This window comes from Bombus terrestris, chromosome 17, assembly GCF_910591885.1.
Source record: "Bombus terrestris chromosome 17, iyBomTerr1.2, whole genome shotgun sequence".
In the NCBI taxonomy this organism is placed as follows: Eukaryota; Metazoa; Arthropoda; class Insecta; order Hymenoptera; family Apidae; genus Bombus; species Bombus terrestris.
Window position 1 is genome coordinate 2,675,158 of NC_063285.1, and position 19,862 is coordinate 2,695,019.

Sequence of the window (19,862 nt, forward strand, 5' to 3'; positions counted from 1 at the left end):
AAAGCGCCAACCGTTGCTACGGCCCTCCTTTCGACCTGGATATCTCATCTCGTTTTGGCGTACCTTTGAAAATTACAACCGATCAAGGACGTTAATTCGAATCGCGCTTATTCGAGGAATTATGCCGGTTGCTCGGCGTCAAACATCTACGCACGACGGCCTATCATCCTGCGTCCAACGGGATGGTAGAGCGCCTCCATCGACAACTCAAAGCGGCAATCAAGTGCCACGACACGAGCAACTGGGTCGACATTTTGCCAATAGTTTTGTTAGGCATTCGAACCGCTATCAAGGAGGACCTCAACGCAACGGCGGCCGAAATGATTTACGGCACCGGCATACGATTGCCGGCAGAATTTTTCTTACCGACGAATCAACGGGCCAATTCGGAATACGCGAGCCGACTAAAGGAACAAATGGGCAACGTCAGACCGCATCCGGTTACGCGACACGGTGAAAAGAAAATTTTCGTTTTTCGCGAGTTAGAATCTTCGCCGTACGTATTCTTGCGCCACGACGCGATCGGAGGTCCCTTACAGCCGCCTTATGACGGGCCATTTAAGATAATCCAAAGAGGCGAAAAAAATTACACGTTAAAGATAAATAATCGCGACGTGACGGTCTCCATAGACCGCTTAAAGCCCGCTTTTATCGTACCGGAGGACCTCGAACAAAGAACCGCCGAGACTCGTAACGTGTCGATTCCGATGAGGCTTCGGTACGAACAAAACACCGATCAAATGAACGCCCGCGACGAAAGCGATGTAGCCGACAACAACCGGACGAACGAAGAAAACGCTCGGAATAGACGCGTTACGTGATCAGGGCGTAGAGTCCGATTTCCCGATTGGTTTCAGGCAGGTTTCGGCTAGGCGTTAAAAGTCGCCGAATGCGGAATCAACCCCGACATTTGGTAAAAAAATTGTAACGTTGTCACTGGTAAGGGGGTACTGTAGCGGCACTCGACAGCAAACTTCCCAACGGTTTCTGTCTCGTGCCTCGCTGCAGATAGAAGAGTATGAATACACAATCGAACACGTTAAAGGCAAAGAAAACCCAGTCGCAGATAGTTCATCTAGAATTCATGCGATTCAAAAAGTAGAAACCCCTGAAGGAACAGTAGTCTTAGATTTCTTACAACATTTTACGGAATGGAAAAAGAAATCCCAAAACGATTAGAAATGAAACCTAACGATCAATCTTTCTATCAATTAACTAAAACAGAATTAGAAGAGTTCGACGAGGCAATATGGTTACGGAAAATCGACAACATATTACGAAATAACAAAAAAGTAGGTATAGGAGACAACACGTTTGCAGAATTAGAAAAGAACCAGATCAAACATATGCTTCTATGTTTCAATGATACCCAATACCCTGTCATTTTTGCATGGGACCCAATCCAGGAATTAACCGAGGAAGAGATAGAAAAAATAATTCAGGAAAATCATAACGGTACGATAGGACATTTAGGAATCCAAAAGATATACCAAAGAATCAAAGAACGATGTAAGATCCAAAATTTAATAAGTAGAATCGAAGATCTCATTCAAAATTGTGACGTTTGCCAAAAAGAAAAACTAGTTAGAATACGACCTAAGGAAGAACCAGTAATTTCAGACACGCCTTTAAACCCCAACGACAAAATAGCCATGGACACTATACGACCAACGACAAAGAATAAGGAAACCAATTTATCCTATCAATTCACGACGAACTGACGAAATACTTGACGCTAGTTCCACTGAAGACACAACAAAGCGAATCCATTATTAACGCAATTAAATCATTATATTTATATAAACTCCCTAGAGTTCAAGTGTGATAGGAACTCTCTCGGTTTACGGACAGCACGACTTCTTTTCTTTCACGGACAGAGCGACTTTCTTTGTTTTACATTCATTTCCCAAACGGACGGACAGAGAGCAACATCAGAGATAATCAAGATTACAGAAGAAGGAGTAATTATTTAAAACATTGAAGATTGACGGAGAAAGATCGGCAGCTCAGGAGGTTGAAAATCGATTCTCGATTTTCAGCTAGACATTGCACAGAACTTGTTATTTATTGTTTAATGTTATTAATTGGTTCCTGTTTATTTAATTATTACTGTTATTAATTGTTGTTAATTATTAATTATTGTTTACTCCTGTATTTTATTTAAGTATTTTCACAATAAACTCCATTTTCAGATTTCAGAATCGGTCACCTGAATTACCCCGAGATAAACAATCTTACATTTATATATTCTCTGCTCCCAAGACAATCCTTACTGACCAAGGACAGAATTTTATTAGCGAGCTCATAACGAAATTTGACGAAGCTTTTAAGATTAAACATATCAAGACGACTAACTTTCACCCTCGATCCAACGGATCATTAGAACGTACTCACACAGTAGTTAAAGATCTAATTTATACTAGCCTACGAGATAACGATGATAAAGAATGGGATGAGATACTCAATGTTATATGTTTAGGGTATAATACAGCACTTCACGTAGGAACAGAATTTATCCCTTTTGAATTAACGTTCGGAAGAAAAGCTAATTTACCTTCCGCGATTGCAGAAACCACTACCTAACGTGTAATGATATGTCTTTTCCATGACAAAAAAAGTTGAACTAATATTTGAAGTTTACGAGACAAACACTAATACGTAGCGAGAAACGATACGCTCGAGATCAAAAAAAAAGGTCGTGCGAACTCAAACAATTTTCAAAGAAGGAGACTTTGTACTAATTCACAACGATCATAAGAAAGACAAAAGGGATACCGAATGGTTAGAACCATATCGAATACATCCAGTCAAAACATCTTATTATGAGATAATAATTGACAAGGTCGTTAAGAAAATTCACGGTAATAGGTTAGACATATTTTTCAAGACGTTCATCGTAACTACAACACTAATTTACGCTAAGCTTGATGAAGGAATTAATTTTTTACCATTAGAATTATAGGTAGAAATTTATTGCGACATATCAGGCGACATTGTACGATGGTACGTACCGAAATCCTTGCGGCGCGACGTGTTTAATTCGCTCCACGGACTTTCCCATCCAGAGATACGTGCCACGCAAAAATTGGTGACGTCGCGTTTCATTTGACCGTCCGTAAATAAAGATTGCCGGACTTGGGCACGACAATGTATCCCGTGTCAACGATGCAATGTCACCAGGCACGTATTCTCACCTGTCGGAACGTTCGAAACTTCAGCAGGCCGGTTCAAGCACATACACATAGACATTATCGCGATGCAATATTCACAAGGATACCGACATTGTCTAACGTGTATCGACCGTTTTTCGCGTTGGTCCGAAGCCATTCCCATCGTTGATATGGAAGCGACAACCGTTGCCTCGGTTCTCCTCTCTACACGAATAGCTCGTTTCGGCGTACCTTCGAAAATAACTATCGATCAAGGACGCCGATTCAAACTGGTAAACTGCAACCGGTAAAAACTGTAATTCCGACACAAAACATTGTATGGTTATGTCGTATCGTCACGTATCGGTACTTTTGCCTAAGCCAGCCCGCACTCGAAGTCCATTGTTTATTGTGAACAACATACAAATGTAATTCTCATCTACTGGTCAATAAATGTTATATAGAAAAAAAGCACTCGTTCTCATCCGATCACGAAAGTTAAGCAGCGCCAGACACGGATAGTACTTAAATAGGTGACCGCTTGGTAACTCCGCGTGGTGAAAAACAAAACACCTTTTTGTTTTTCCAATCCTTTTTACTTCCCTTAATAATCTATTTTCAATAATCTATAATCTAAACATGAGGAAATAGAAATGTTATAGTATTACATGACTAATACCATATATAACACTCATTCTTGCATACATTTTTTCTAATATTCTTTTTTTGTACATTAAAAGCAAATAAATCACTTATTTCAGCTAACGTTCATACCGCGCATAATGGAATCATTCTCGTCTGAAGGCAATTTGAGAGATGGGGTAGAGTTTGATTCTTTTGATGTAAAAATTTGATTCCTCTGTGGGACATGCTAGCAGAGTCCTTTTTAGAGATATTTTTTATTTTGTTTGCCCACTGTTGATTTATAATGTTTGCGAATTCTTGTTTTGACACAACTTTATTTTGTGCAAAAGGTACTTTAATTATTCTGAATCTTCTTTTTGATCGTAGGAATAGTTTTATTTTAGATTGTTAATATTGGATGGTATCAAGCTTTCGTCTCGTAATTTTTTTTTTTTTTTTTATTATAGGTATAGGGCTCGAAAGCCGACTTTCTTACTTTATTATTAGTACGGATTCTTGAAGAGCGGTTTGTATAAGTTTTTTTATTTTGTCTATAAATGAGACGATTTGCCTCTTGGTTAGGTTGACATTGTTGTGGATACTTAGGTCGCAGTACTTTTCGAGCTGATTTTGTAATTTTTTCTAGTTTATTTTTTTGTACTCGCACCTGGGTTCGTCACTCTGTGTTTCTAGGGTTAGGAAGTCAGATGTATTTTTATTTATCTGTAATACGGGAGCGTTATGGTCGCATTCGTAGTCTATAGTTTTGAGCCTGTTATTTGCCCGTAAATTAGGGAATTGTAATTGTGTGTCTCCAAGGCATATGTTTAGGTATGAGCCTTCTTTTGGGCAAGAGTCAATCCATTCTTCGTGCGTTCTTAATGATTATTTTAGTTCAATTGTGTTTGTTGTTCATTTAGGGCTTTGAATATGCTTTTTTTGAAGTCTTCGATAAGTTTATTACGGTATGGTTTGTTACGGATATGGTTTTAATTGGATTTGGATTTTGCATTACGCGTGGTAATAAATTTGTTCGATGTGATTGGTTTTCAGAGACTTGGTTTCGGCTTATTCCTTGTCTTAGGATGGCTAAGAAATTTGACTACGGGGCGAATTTGCGGCTTATTTGAGTAACGCAAATTGTTGATTCTTTGCATTTGATGATATTCTCGCAAAGTTTTTTGCAAAGTTTGCACTCGCTTGGACCGTGCAGCTCCGTGCAGTTTGCATTTGTGACATTGCGTTATGTCATTTTTTCTGACTTTATCCAATTTACCCTAAAGTAATTTAGACGGTTCAATTTTAGTAGGTAACTAATATTGCTTTGTGGGGATACTTGGATTATGTAAATTGGAAGCAATTCATTGTTCTCTATTGATCTTTTTATTGAGAAGCACCAATATTTTGTCAATTGTACGTCAGACATCTGTAGTGCTTGTAACTCTGCGAGTATCTCTGACTCGGAGAAACTATTGTTTAGACCCTTTAGTAAGACCGTGTGGTACTTCTTTGATTTGGGTGTATATGCGTAAACGCTGTCTTAGTTGCAATTACGATTTCTTTCGCTTTGTTAAAGACTGGCATACTTCGTAGGAATAGCACATGTTTATCTGTGTGTATCCGTTTAATATGGAATGAATTTGTGTTTAGAGTCTCTTCAAAGAGTTTTACTGTCTCCTTCTGGTCTTGATTGGTAATGTATGTTGGAGGCGATTTGTCTCTATTTGTGGGGGGGCAGTGGTGTCAGCGTTCTTTGTTGTAGAGGCTGGTGGCCTACCTGGGTTGTGTCTGACTACTCGGTAGCGTTGCCGCTGGAAATTCATTGTCCATTTCGCTGGGCTACGCCTGGGACGTTGAGGTTTTCGTTGATGATAGTATATCTCTCTCTCGATCCATTCTTTATTCTCTTTCGGACATGTGATTTCCTGAGAGGCCGTATTCCTACTTGCTTTCTTCCGTAGGCTTCCGTTCTTTTTCCTTATTATGGTGGTTTCTTTTATTGTTCCTATTTGAGGGTGTTGCTGTATCCGAGATAGGCAGGACTCTTACGATTGCAATACGCTGAACCTATTTTTCGTTCGTATTGCCGATAATGGGGAGCCATCTGCTGAATTTATGGTTTCGTTTCATTCGCGGTCCGCGTCTCCTGTCGTGCTTTCCTTTTTGCTTACACTTTCCTGGCTACTTTGTGCCCTGTTATTCCTGTTCAACAGGTTTGGCGGGCGGTTGAGTTTCCGCGTCCTTTGGGTGCCAAAGCTTGTATTGCCAAGAAAGTTCCTGATTCACTTTTGCTATATTTTTCTTTTGGTTGTTTCTTTCCTTCTCTTATTTTCTTGATTGTTTTTATAGTGAGCATTATTTATCACTTTTCGTTATTGAGTTTTACTGTATAAATTGGCAAACTCACTAACAGGCCTTGCGCCTGGTATTTTTTTCCAGTGAGGACCGACCTGCTTGGGGGGTTCCCAGCACTCTGACGAGAAAGAATGCATTCAGCTCGGTATGAGCGTTAGTTGAAGTAATCAATTTTGGTATATAATATTACTGAATAAAAAGCTTTTACGTCGTACAATTATGTAAGAGGATAAAAGAGATATGTAAAATCATGCCCGGTTTCGTTTTCAAGAAAATGGACTGTGAAGTTAAGTAGAGGCAACTTCATAATTGACTTTCGCGAAAACAAAGCGAAAAATGTCATTTTACATTTTCGACTTCATTTTCGCCACGCGCAGGGAATCATCGCCCTTCGGTTTGTGTCACAATTTTTGGCACATGTATTTTTGCACTCTCTCAAACGACGTACGTATGTATAATACTTGCACATTCTCCAATTCCCAATTTTGAATACATATAACATTATCGGAAAGTATAAACAAAGTAATATATAAGTAAGCATGTATGCGAGAATGATACAACATATGGTGATAATCGTTTAATGCTAAAAAGATATTTTCTTCATGTATACGACCATATCTTATTAATACTTAGCCAACCGCGCCAGCACAGGCCAACCTATAAACTGCCCATCGTGCATATTTCTAAGTAAGGAGAACATCTAAACAAACTCGCAAAGGAAATAAAAAGTAAAATAAAAGATCATAATAATAACAAATTCTCAAAATTCATAGAAACACTGTATGCGCACGTGCAGTTTTCTAAGTAAGCAGGACTAATATTCACTAATACTTGAAAAACAAAAAAGTCTAAAAATTATTTAAGTCGTCAATTATATTTTACGGTAATGATTTTGTTTAACGATTTCACATATGGACGAGAACGAGTACTTTCAACGCGGTATGAGCGTTGGCTGAAGTAATCAGCTCTGTTATTTCATGTTATCACAATAGACAAAATATTTAAGAAAACATACATGTATCTATGAGGATAAATGGTATTTTTTTTAGACGTGCATACAGATACATAACATTTTTCCTGGCTTCGTTTCCCACACAATGGATTGTGAAGTTCCGTCATATAGGTACGCGTATACTTAAAAAGTAGCGAGTCAAGTGGACGGAACTTCGTAATTGATTTTCTGGAAAACCAAGTCTTGTGTTAAAAATTGTCACTTCATCATCGACTTATTTTTGTATAGGAAATCAGGCCCTTTCGACCTGCACCATCATAATACTCTAATTTTCTCGCCTACTTCAATTTTGAAATTATTTAGTTTCACTGCATTGCGTATAACTACCAACAGCAAAATATTAACATTCACGAACGGCTGTTCTGACAACGATCATAAATCGTCAAATCCACGTCATTCCATACTACCTGACAGCGGACCGTTAAGGTTTTGAATTGACCTTTGCACATGGCCCAACATTACATTTGCCACCCATTACGTAGGGCAATTAGGATCCGTCCCTTGTCCCTCAACACCGACAAACGCAGCAGCCTGTAAAAACTGCAATCATTCGACCAAGAAGAGTCTTTTTTTAGTCTCGAGTCTAGTCTTGTGTACAGTTTGGCCGTGATTTGAACTTCATTGTAATATTATACTTAATCGTTCTCGTGAATAAAAGCCTACAAAATTTAAAAAACACGGTCAAATTACGTTACTCCTTCTTTATCATAAATTTTACGTGACACTGTACTAGTTAGGTGACACTGTAGAACGGCTTCTTTGGTCTCTATTATAGTAACGCGGAAAGATCGCCGACATAGAGACAATGTCGGCGACGAAGAGCAAATGCCAACAAGCAGAAACGGTCGGAAAACTCGAATAGGGCTTAGCGGCACTCGGCAACAAAACTTTCCAACGGCGGTCCAAACATCACCGAGGCGCAAGTGCCGACAGGCCTAATCAGCCATCGATATCCGTAAGGTTCTTCCTTATAGGACATTTTTTGTAATATTGGAAGAAGGCGTAGGTAGCAACGGTGGCGGACGCGTAACGAACGCGCGCGTAGTAGAGATATTGATGGATGACGAAAAGAAACGAATCGGATCAAGAAAATAGTTGAGTTGTAACCGAGGGGAGAGAATCGTCAGTTGGAATCGAGAGTTGTACGTAAATACCAATGGTCAAAGAAGAAATCGGCAAGTACTTAAAAAGAAAAACACAAGGAAATAACGGCAATACATCCAAACCAGCTAGCTGCTGAAGCGAGCAAAACTCTCGTAAAAAGAAGAATAAAAAGAAAACACCCCACTGACCTCGCTACAGAAATAAAATAGTCAAACTCGGATAAAGTTAGAAAAATTTAACAAATGTCCAGCTGGACAAATTGTAAAGTGCAAATTAAATATAAATATAAAAAAAAAGAATAAAAAAAGAATAAAAAAAAAAAAGGGAAATGGATTGCATGTTTGCCCATATAAGAGTAATCCAAGCGATGAAAACTTTGAATAATGCATGTTACTTAACGCCCTGCTGCGGTCTTCCATTCAACTAAATTATTCGGTAAGAGTTTGAAGAAGAAAATTACCTTTGCATACAAAGATTCGTTTTCGTTTGTTTTATCTTCTAAGTAAGGACCGGGGAAATGTAGTAATATGTTACTTATATCCTTCATAATAATTTTCATTGCAAAGAACCGGTACATTCTATTATCGCAAACAAAATTTTGGCATTAGTGAAATTTTTACAAACTCTTATTTTCTCTTTGAAATGTTCCAATGTATTTATAACATTCTCTGCTATTTCTTTCGCAGCTTTCCTACGCGGGTCATATTACCATCTTATAATATAATTTTGTATCAGTGCGTTCCCTAGATTTTCTATGATCGCACGTCTTTTTCTCAAATATGTCGGTTTCAACGGTCGGACAAAATTTTGCTCTATACGTTTAAAGAATACAAAAGTTCTTAGAGAAAGAAAGGAGAGCAGTAAGAACAAAGAGACCCGAAGAGCGCGCAGCAGGGTTAAAAAGAACATGAATTTAATTTCCAAATATTTTGGATTCTCGCATCCTGATATTAACCTTCTGCTTAATCTATTTTCATTGTTAAGAAACATTTTAAACACAATACTATTTACAATACAAAGATAAAATACTTTATTTTATGTACCGCGTTGTGAAAATAAAGATAGTTTATTTTTTACTACATATTTAAAATATTTTATTCGTACTGTAAAACAACAACTACTTAAAATGGTATTTAAAAGAAATATCCAGAAAGAAAATTCAGAAATAGAAATAACTTTTTATTATATAAATATCTAACTCATCGGTTTCATCGGTTACTCTGTAAAATACTATTTCGAATCAATTTTACAGTCTCTCACACCAGTAGTGACAAGTTTTTAACCGCAATTAAAAAAATATCGTAATCAATATTGAAGTAGTCGAGTAATAATAATCTTTTAATGTTTCGAAAATCATATAGAGTAAATAGAAAAATAATTATTTGCAGATAATATTGACATAATTTAACCGTTTGAGCCCCAGAGGTCTTTGAAAAACCAGGGTCGAAACGTGCCGAACGGCACCATAGCCTCTTAATCGATTGCGAAGAGAAACAAGCGGCACAATAGCGCTCGTCATATTTGTTACTCTTACGAAATACATCTATATATTTATATACGCGTACTATTAGTTTATAAATATTTCAAGTTTTGTTCAATAAAAATCATCAAGATAACAATGAAATACAAAATACCGTTAGTCGTCCGTAGAGTTCAAATGTACTGGGACTTTTCGACACAAAATCTAAACAGCCCGATCACGCTGTTTGCTACTCAATCGGTTAAAGAAACAACGATACGTCTAACGTGCGCGTGTGTCTGATAACGACGATACCGCGCTCTCTAACTTGTTCCCCGCCGAATTAATCTTGGGTAACAGCTTTAATGCGCGTAGAACAATTGACAAAGTTAAAATTGGAAAAAAGAAATATCGAAGAACAAACGATGAGAATGTTTCAAATTGTTTTCGACGATTAAAACGAAATTTACGAATACAACTGAAGCGAATGCCGCGACGCGATTTACGACTGAACGAATGCGACTGAATTATCGTACGACGATGCGAATGATTAACGATACACGCGTGTCGATGCCGCACGCATTTGAAAGACCCGCACGAGACGGTTTACTAATCGTTCGCTCGCTAAAACGATACTTACCTTCATCGATGCTTGGAGATACTGTTCGCAACTGAAGATTTCGCACAGGACTGTCCACTGATCGTTACGCCTGATAGAACGACTCTGTCCTCTCCACTAACGCTTGCAGCCATGTCCACGAATTCTTGAAGATATTGACGCACCGAGGAAACCTGTTCAGAAAAGTATCAACTGATCATTACGACTGACGAAACGATTTCACCTGCACGAGCGCTTGAAGAGCACTGAGAAATTGAAACGGTTGTTTAGTCCACGTTTAGCGATACGAAGGCACGGAAACTGACTCGATGCTACATGTTCGCGATTGAACTACTCGAACGAGACTACCAATACCGTTGTTAAACTCGAGCGTGTTAGACCCAAGTGCGAGCGTCCAGTGAGACTCCAACAAGGCTCAAAACGAAGGACCCCAAATACGCACGCTGATTGGTTTTCAAGAAAATCGTCAAACGGCATATTCGCCCGCAGGATGGCGTTTACTGCGCGAATACGCCCCAAGTGGGGCGATCCTTCGCTGGAAGAGCGTGAACGATACCTGGATGAATGCCATGCTTAGATATTATTGGCCGAGGGGTAAGGGGCGCTCGACCGTTCGGACCGTTAAAATCCGTCAATTATCCTTACAAAAAACTCATAGCATAGGAAATTAGAAATACTGCTACAAATGTTGAAGGGAATCGTTTTAGCTGTTGGAGTACCCTTCTAAAATAGCGCCTTGACTGTGAAAGCGAGCTACAACGAGCTACAACGAGCTACAACGAGCTACAACGAGGCAAAAGCTACGTACTATCCAAAATAAACAATCTAAAATACAACTATTCTTACGACAAAAAGAGAAGATTGGCAAACAAAATAAAAAAAAATATGTCTAAAATGTTCCTGCAGACAAATCAAATTTTTAGGTAAAAAGAATCTAACTCTATCCCTTCTTTCAAACTGCCTCCAGAGAAAGCTCCCCTCCACCAAGATGCAGGTATAGCGATAGAGAAAATCAATAAAAGCATGGAGTCTAGTTATTTCATAACATGTAAAACGACGGAAAAACTATACGATATCGGTCATTATCACTAGTGCTACGAGTACCTAATCTTGTTAATAAGCCTGTGCTAATAATCTCTTCATTGTATCACAGCAATGGCTAATTCTAATGAGAATTCATTAAACGCCCCTCTCCATAATCCTCACTTCAACCCGACATATATATATATATATATATAAATGTATAATATATTTTATGAATACAGAAATAATTATATATTTATGTTTTCCAATATATTTTCTAAAATAATTATATATTTAAAGATTATTAAATAATAATGTTTTACATAAACAATAATATTTATATAAATAATTATATAATATATTTTTTTTGTTTAAATTTTAAAATATATATAAATTTTTATATAATATAAATATTTATATTAAAAGTATATTTTATTTATATTTATAATTAATAATTATATGTTAATATATACTTATATATAAGATAATCTATTTTTTAAAAAAAATAATGCATTTTTTATAAAAACATCATTTTTTTATATATATATTTTTAAATATTAAATTTTTTAAAAATATATTATTTATAAAAATAATATTTATAAAAAATATATTTTTTATAAAAATATTTTTTTAAAAGAATATTAAATATTTTTATAAAATATCATATTATTATTACTATTGTTTAATACAATATATATATATATATATATATATATTCAAGCAAATTTTTAAATATTTAAATTTTATTAAATTTCCACTTTTTTTCTTAAAAAAAAAAAAAAAAAAAATCATAATAATTTATTAATAATTTACATTTTATTAATTTTAGTTATTAATTTTTAAATATTATATATTTATTTTAATTTAATTTTAATATTTTAATTAAATTATATTAAATATTTTTAACTTAAATAAAGAATAATATTATTTATATAAATATAATAAATTAAATTAAAATCAATATATTTATACTCTATAACGAATTTATAAATTTTTTACTTAAAATTTAATCAAAATTAATATAATTCTTTAAACAAATTATAAACACTAACAACATATTTAAAAAATTTTTTTATTTTTAATAAATATTTACATTAATAAATTTATATACTTTTAATAATTCTTGAAATTTTAGTATTAAATAAAAAAATAATTAATATATTTTTAATAAATTATAAAAATAATATTTTTTAAATTTTTAAATTATTAAAATTATTTAAATTAACATTTATATAATAAGCTAAGTTCAAGCTAATAGGCTCATGCCCTATCGATGAATTTTTAAAATTTTTATATAAAACCACATTTCTCACAAATGAACCAAAATAAATAAATAAATATTTTTTAAATAACTATAACCTAAATAATTATATTTTTAAAAATTTATAGTTTTAAAAATTTTATTATCAACATTTAAATAATAAATTAAATATAAATTAATAGATTTATATTCTATTAATAAATTTTTTAAATTTTTATATAAAAATATATTAATTATTTAAAATATTAATATTAAAAATAAATTTCATTAAAAAAAAAATATTATAACTAAAATATTTTTATTTAAAAAATTAAATAAATTTAAAATCAATTTATAATTTAAATATTTAAATACGTATATATATATATATATATATATATATATATATATAATAGGATAAATTTAAGCTTATAGATTCATACCCCGTCGATAAATTTAAAAAATTTTTATATAATTTATTTTATAAAATTTAATTAATATTATAAATTTATTTATATTAATTAAATTTAAAATTATATTTATTAATCTTTCAATTTTATCAAAATTTAAATTAACAAATTTAAAATTATCCTCCCCCCCAACCCAATTTTACAAAAATTAAACTTATTATTTTAAAATTTTATTTAATAATATAATTTAAATTAAAATTTATTTTATTAATTGAAATTTAAATTAATAAATTAAATTGATTAAATTTTATTAATAAACTAAAATAATATTCTTATTAAAATTTAAATTGAACTGTATTTTTCTTTAACAATCAATATAATTTAAAATATATTTATTAATTAAATTTCAATTTAAATTTATTCTTTCCAAAATTTAAATTATAAACTTATGTAATATTTCTATTAAAACTTAAACTAATAAAATAAATTTGATTTATTTCTAATAATTAATATAATTTCAAATCTATTTATTAATTAAATTTATATTTAACAATTAATATAATTTAAAATCTATTTATTAATTAAATCTAATCAATTTAAATTTATTCCTCCCAAAATTTTAATTCATAAACTCAAATAATATTCACATTTAAATTTAAATTAATAAACTAAATTTCTCTTTAACAATCAATATAATTTAAAATCTATTTATTAATTAAATTTTAATTCAAATCTATTCTGCTTAAAATTTTTGGTTCATAGACTCATAATAATATTTCTATTTAAATTTAAATTAATAAACCAGATTTCTCTTTAACAATCAATATAATTTAAAATCTATTTATTAATTAAATATAAATATAAATATTTGGCTGGTAGTGCAACTGGTTTAATGGAGTAACTTTAGTCCTGAAGAATCACGGTGACGTATATTATGTACGTTAAGTAATAAAGAACAATGCTTTTATATAAATATTAGAATATATTAAAATACCAGAATTATAGAATATTAGAATATATGAGAATACCAGAGTTATAAAATATTAGAATACGTTAGAATATTAGAATACAATAAAATATCAGAAATGTAGAATATTAGAATATAGGTTAGACTATACGTTATAATAAAGGCAATTTTTGAGCTTTAGAAAAAAATTCATACATAATTTATCATGTTTAAATGTTACATTTAGTCCCATTTAGAAAGATAAGAGTCGCCTGAAGATTCTAGAGATATTTTTACATAAATAAGAGTAGTATTTTTACTTCTAATAACAAATAGGTTGAAGAATAATTGCGTATAAATATTTAAAGAAATATAACTCGTAAACACGAATATGTGTATACATTTAGTAACAAAATTAAATATCGCTAATTGTATACGTATAATAGAATAATTACATAAAATCTAGTCAATATCAACATTAGATACATATAAATATTCTTTTTTTATATTAGATTATTCATATAAAAGTTTATATAACCTAACCCCAATCTGGAAAACAATCATGGATTTCAACGACTACTGACAATTGAATATGAACAGAATTATATGCATTCATCATTATTATGTTTGAAACTTATAACCAATTGGGATATGACAGCAAAAAATCATATAACAGAGGTCTTAGGAAAATATGTACTGTTCTTCTTATCTTCATAGAATGTTTGCGTAAAAAATTTCAAGTAAAATTTTGTTACAAAACTGCATGTTACTCTTTGTGTTTTTTAGGCTTTGTAACACATGAACACAACTTTTAAATTCATACAATTGACAATTATTAAGTTTAAGATTGTGTCACTTAAATTTAAAAAATATTAAATAGGATAAATGTTTTAAAATTTATGTAGATATTGTAGCTGCTGTAAGTATTATACAAGGTATTCCTCCAACTCTGTTCACTTCATTTTTATTGTTTCAAATAATAAGAGAAGAATAAGAATTATTTACAAAAAATTAGGAAGAAGACATACTTTGTTGTAATAGTTTCTTTGTAGGCGAAAAGGTAAAACGCTCTGTAGAATTTCTGTTGTCAAGGCATATAACTTTTATGTCTGACTTCAATAGAATAGGGATTATATTGAAAATAATTCCTCATACATTTGAGTTTGTCGAATTTATTACTTGCATTGTGAAATATTTCTATTATATTTTGCAGTGTTACTGATATACTACCCAACAAAACATCCAAAAATAACAATTGTAAGGTTCGAGCAGGCCAAAAAATTGTGTTTCTGGTATGAAAAATATGTGTGGTTTAGACTTTCACAATGTCTCAATATCAGTATTCTTGTAAGAATAACGCCAACAATCTAACACTGCTGTTTCTAATAGTCACTATTTACTGTTTGTTTGTATCTAAAATATTAAACGTGTACTTATCTAAGCAAAGGTTGTACTAAATTACAAGCCTCATTACGATAAACAATATATGCACACATACACATCTAAAAAACACTAATAAAATTAATCTTTCTGTAAAGAAAGATAGAAGGAATCTTAGTAACACTGAATTTTACAATTAATCTAATGAAGTACTTTTATGTTCATTATTCAACATTTTATGAAATTGGAATATAAGACATTTCACTAAAAAATGAAACTGACATGAAGGTCTTAAAAGATCTTGAAAGGACTCTGAAGATCTTTTGTATATGATATCACCATATATATATATAAAAGAAAATACATTGTCATCATATTAGATCTGTTTTAGAATCTAAATATATTTTATAACTTACTGTTTTCTGTTATTTAAAGTAATAAGAGATATTTCAGATAGACAAAGTTGGTATACATCTTTTATAATATCCTTTTGTAAGTTAGATTTAGGATACTCAGTAATTTGTTAAAGTATTTGAAGACGACCTCTAAATCTTTATTATACATAAAAATTGTAAAATAATATCATTCTTAATAGTTTGCTTAATAATGTTAAAACAGTCTGATAGAAATCATTTGTCGCTATGTCTATTTAATGAGGCTTATCATTTTGTTAGGCCATAAATCTCTTAAATATACTATAAATATTTACACATATTAATAAGTCTGTAAGTAGTAACCAGTCATACGAGGTTCTAAACATGGTTTCTTCTAAGTTACATGTACCATTTTATAATCATATAGGAGATATACATTATATTGTATACCTAAACAAATATTTTTTGAGCCGTTTGCTTAAATAAGAGAGAATTTATTTTAGTATAACCAAAGAAAAAAAATCTAAATATTTTCAAAATGTATATGATTGACTGTTTTCATAATCATTATTACTAATATTTATTACTAGTAATAGTAGTTAGCAATACTAATATTACCAACTACTATTACTAATACTTTGTGGTCGTGTGCTTTTTACATTAACAGCAGCGACACGGTAAAGTCCTAAGTTTCTATGTTATTCATTTCTGGTGGTTTTAGACAAGTCCACAGTAACTTTGTAAATAGGTAGATGTAAAATGACAAATGATAATATTAATTAAAATCGTTTTACATATTGTTTTTGGAATATACAGTAAAAAATTCATCTAATTGGAAATTTGCTGTACATATATATATATATAGATACATATCTTTTCTTTCTTTCTTTTTTTTTTTTTTTTTTTTAATTTGTACTTTACAATTTGTCCAGCTGGATATTTGGTAAATTTTTCTAACCTAACATACATACATATGTATGCAATATCTGTATAGATGTATATTTCAATATTATAATATGAATGATTTCTTATTTGTATAAAATTAAATTATAACTTCCAATGTTCATAAAAGGTGACCTTCACGGATATTTAAATTGTTGTCTGTTTTAGAACTTTAAGCGCTACATATATACATAGAACACGAACGTGAAAACCACTAACTTTCAAATAACCTTTTTATGAGATATGGACGTCACAGCAGAAAGGAAGTTTCCTCTCTGGTCATAGATTAGAAGATTAAAAATATGTCATACTATCACAATTATATAATAGAGGTTTATGTAATGGATGGAGTGTTTAAAGTGTTCAATTTGTTAATAGTAATTTTGATGGAAGTGCAGAAATGCTACCTACCTTTCCATTTCGATGATTCTTAGACATGTCCTAAAACTCAAAATTTCTAACAACTGTGAGACTGCAATAAATGTCTATTATAACCATAGATATACAAAGAGTTAGAGTACGCGAGTCATATAGTCTTAAATTATCGTGTAAGTGGATGCGATATAGGAGTAGAAAGAACGCTGCATAAAAGTGTCTTCTGTCCTTGTCTAATCAGGCATGACACTGACAATGTTTGTGTTGGCTATACACTTATATGTTTGCTATACGAACGAGCATGCGTTATTAGACAAGGACACAAGAGGCCTTTATGCAGCGTTCTCTTTCGCTTTCGCTTTCGCTTTCTCAGCTCGCCCTCGCACTCTATCCTTATATCTCTATGATTATAATTTACAGCTAAATTAAAAGTGAATATGATCTATGTTTCCGATTTGGTTTAGATTTTTCAATGCCGTTGCCAGAGGGTTGAGTTGCATGAAATAATAACGAATCAATTATTAGAATAGTAGGCGAATGATTAATTAGATAACATTATTCTATGAAAATAATATTTTTTATTATTTCACGTAGTGATTCGAGAAGCTAACTCAAACTCAATACATAGATAATATTCATTTTTGATTGAATTACGACAGATATTTCTTACAGCCTCGAGTATGTTGGTTGTGCACGGTGTTTTAAGTTCGCTTGATCCCCGTTGATAACAATGGTTAAGATTACTCTATTTACATATTACAGTATAATAAGTATACTGCAGCAACCTGCATTTGGTATGGCAATGCTCGAGTGCCATGCTATAAAACTTCAACTCGTTTATATTTATATTATTTAAAATCTCGTCAACTTTATATTTATTTGTATTAAATTGCAATACATTATAACAGAAAGTCCTTATAACAGTACATTATAACAGAAAGCTTGTATCTGTACTGATACAAATTACAGTAAATGTATTAATAGCGTGCGCGTTAATGGAATTATGCGGGATGTTCGGTCACAGGTGTAAAAATATTTAAGGGGTGATTCCTGAAACTAAAATAAAGTCAAAATCAAGGATAAAAAAAATTGCGTTTCGGGCTCTGTTTTTTTAGTTATTCGCAACTAAATATTAGTTTCTTTCTGAATGGACTCTCCACTACTATCTTGTTACATAACATGTTTAGATTTTAGAAATTTGGTAGGAGGGTAAAACAGTTCTGGAAGGGCAGGATCATTTCAACAGTCAAACATAAAGAACAAACATAAAGTTTAATTTAGTAGAGGTTTAGGTTATTCTACTGTAGATATTTTTGAGCCTTTCCGTTTTTAGTTTTTTAAACGTTTTGATTTCTTTCACTTTTAAATATTATTTGTCATTCATTTACGATTTTTCTTACAAAGCGTCGCGCAAGATGGTTTACGTCGTCAAATGTCATAATATCCTTTTCTACGATTTGTGCTAGGCAAGCCTATGTGTCGTTCGATTTGAGGATCCCTGTGCGTCTCGCTGTTTAGGCTGACCTACTTTTGTTCAGTTAAGGAGGTTTGCTCGGACACAGAGACATTTCGGCTAAGTTTTAATTGACAATAACTAAAAAACAAAGCTGAAAACGCAATCTTTTTATTCTTGATTTGCATCTTATTTTAGCTTGAAGAATCGCCTCTTAAATTTTTCTCCAGCTGTAGAGTATCGCCCTGTATATGTGTATATATATATATATATATGTCGGGTTGGCGTTACGATTAGAGTTAGGGTTAAGGGCGTAAACGAATCCCTATTGACACTAGACGTGATCACTATGCAATAGAGGAGATATTTACTAGTGCAAACATGACCATGTTGGAATTGGACAAGTAATCGCGATAAATTGATACTCGAGAAGCTAATGACAATGATCCTAGGCTCAATAACGAATCCACGGTCAACGGGATGACGAACTCTACTCTTCTTTAGCGTCTAAGTTGTACTCAATGTTAATGCGTGGGGCAATCACTACGTATCCGAGAGTTACTTGAATCGTCGTCGAGATCGTACCGGAGAGTGGTTCTCCATCACGGTAACGCTGTCGAGGAAAACTATGACGGGTGTGCCTAAGGGCACGAAATCATCGGATTCGTGGAGAAAAGCCTTCATTCGGAAAGTGAGGGAAATTGGCGTTACTGTTAATTGGTCAATTTCCATGTTGGTGGTTAGGGAAGGGTGCTAGCCGCCCTTAAGAGAAAGTTCGAGAAGAGGAAGCGTCGTTGGTGAGAAAAATAGATTTCTCCTATTTTCTCGTAGTTGGGACGAGGACTGTTTGTCGGTTTGAAGGACTTTAGTTAAACAGATCTTAAGATTTATAGCGGGTCCTCGGGCTAGCTGAACATGTACTGTGGAGACGCGTCGACATCTGGTAATCATCTTACTCAAAGAATAGAGTCTGCGTGTGGCGAGCCACGGGACAGAAATCGTTGAAACGCTTACAGTCGTGCCCCGTCCTAAGTATTTCTTTTAAGGATAGCTATAGGGTTACTTCATGCCTTTGTTAGACAAAACGTTCATCCCTTGACCGCGGCTACGTTCGGCGACTGGTTGTCGCCTCGAGCCCAAGCTCACTATCATAAACCTCGAACAATCGGAGCGACATTTGTTTAATCTAAATTACGACATTACGGTATTCCCGAGAATCCAAGGAGAGGTTCCGGTGCTTTTCCATCTCCGACACGGCCATTCTGACTATCACACGTCCTCGGGTGCAACTATAAGATTGAGTCTTTCTAACATTAGGTTCGGTACAATTAGCATGTCTACAATTTAACTTAATGTCTAAATAAGCTGAGGGTCCAGTGTAACAACAAAATTTTGTT

At 32.8% G+C, this 19,862-nt stretch overlaps 2 long non-coding RNA genes across 2 annotated transcripts; one reads left to right on the forward strand and one right to left on the reverse strand.

The window, feature by feature from the left end:
- Positions 1-3,203: 3,203 nt before the first annotated feature.
- Positions 3,204-17,400, reverse strand: LOC125386624. Its single transcript, XR_007226965.1, has 3 exons — positions 17,049-17,400; positions 10,344-10,495; positions 3,204-3,463 (listed from the first exon to the last, which is right to left on the reverse strand). It is a non-coding gene; the product is annotated as an uncharacterized LOC125386624 (long non-coding RNA).
- On the forward strand, positions 13,737-15,387 carry LOC125386625. Its single transcript, XR_007226966.1, has 2 exons — positions 13,737-13,931; positions 15,155-15,387. It is a non-coding gene; the product is annotated as an uncharacterized LOC125386625 (long non-coding RNA).
- Positions 17,401-19,862: the final 2,462 nt, after the last annotated feature.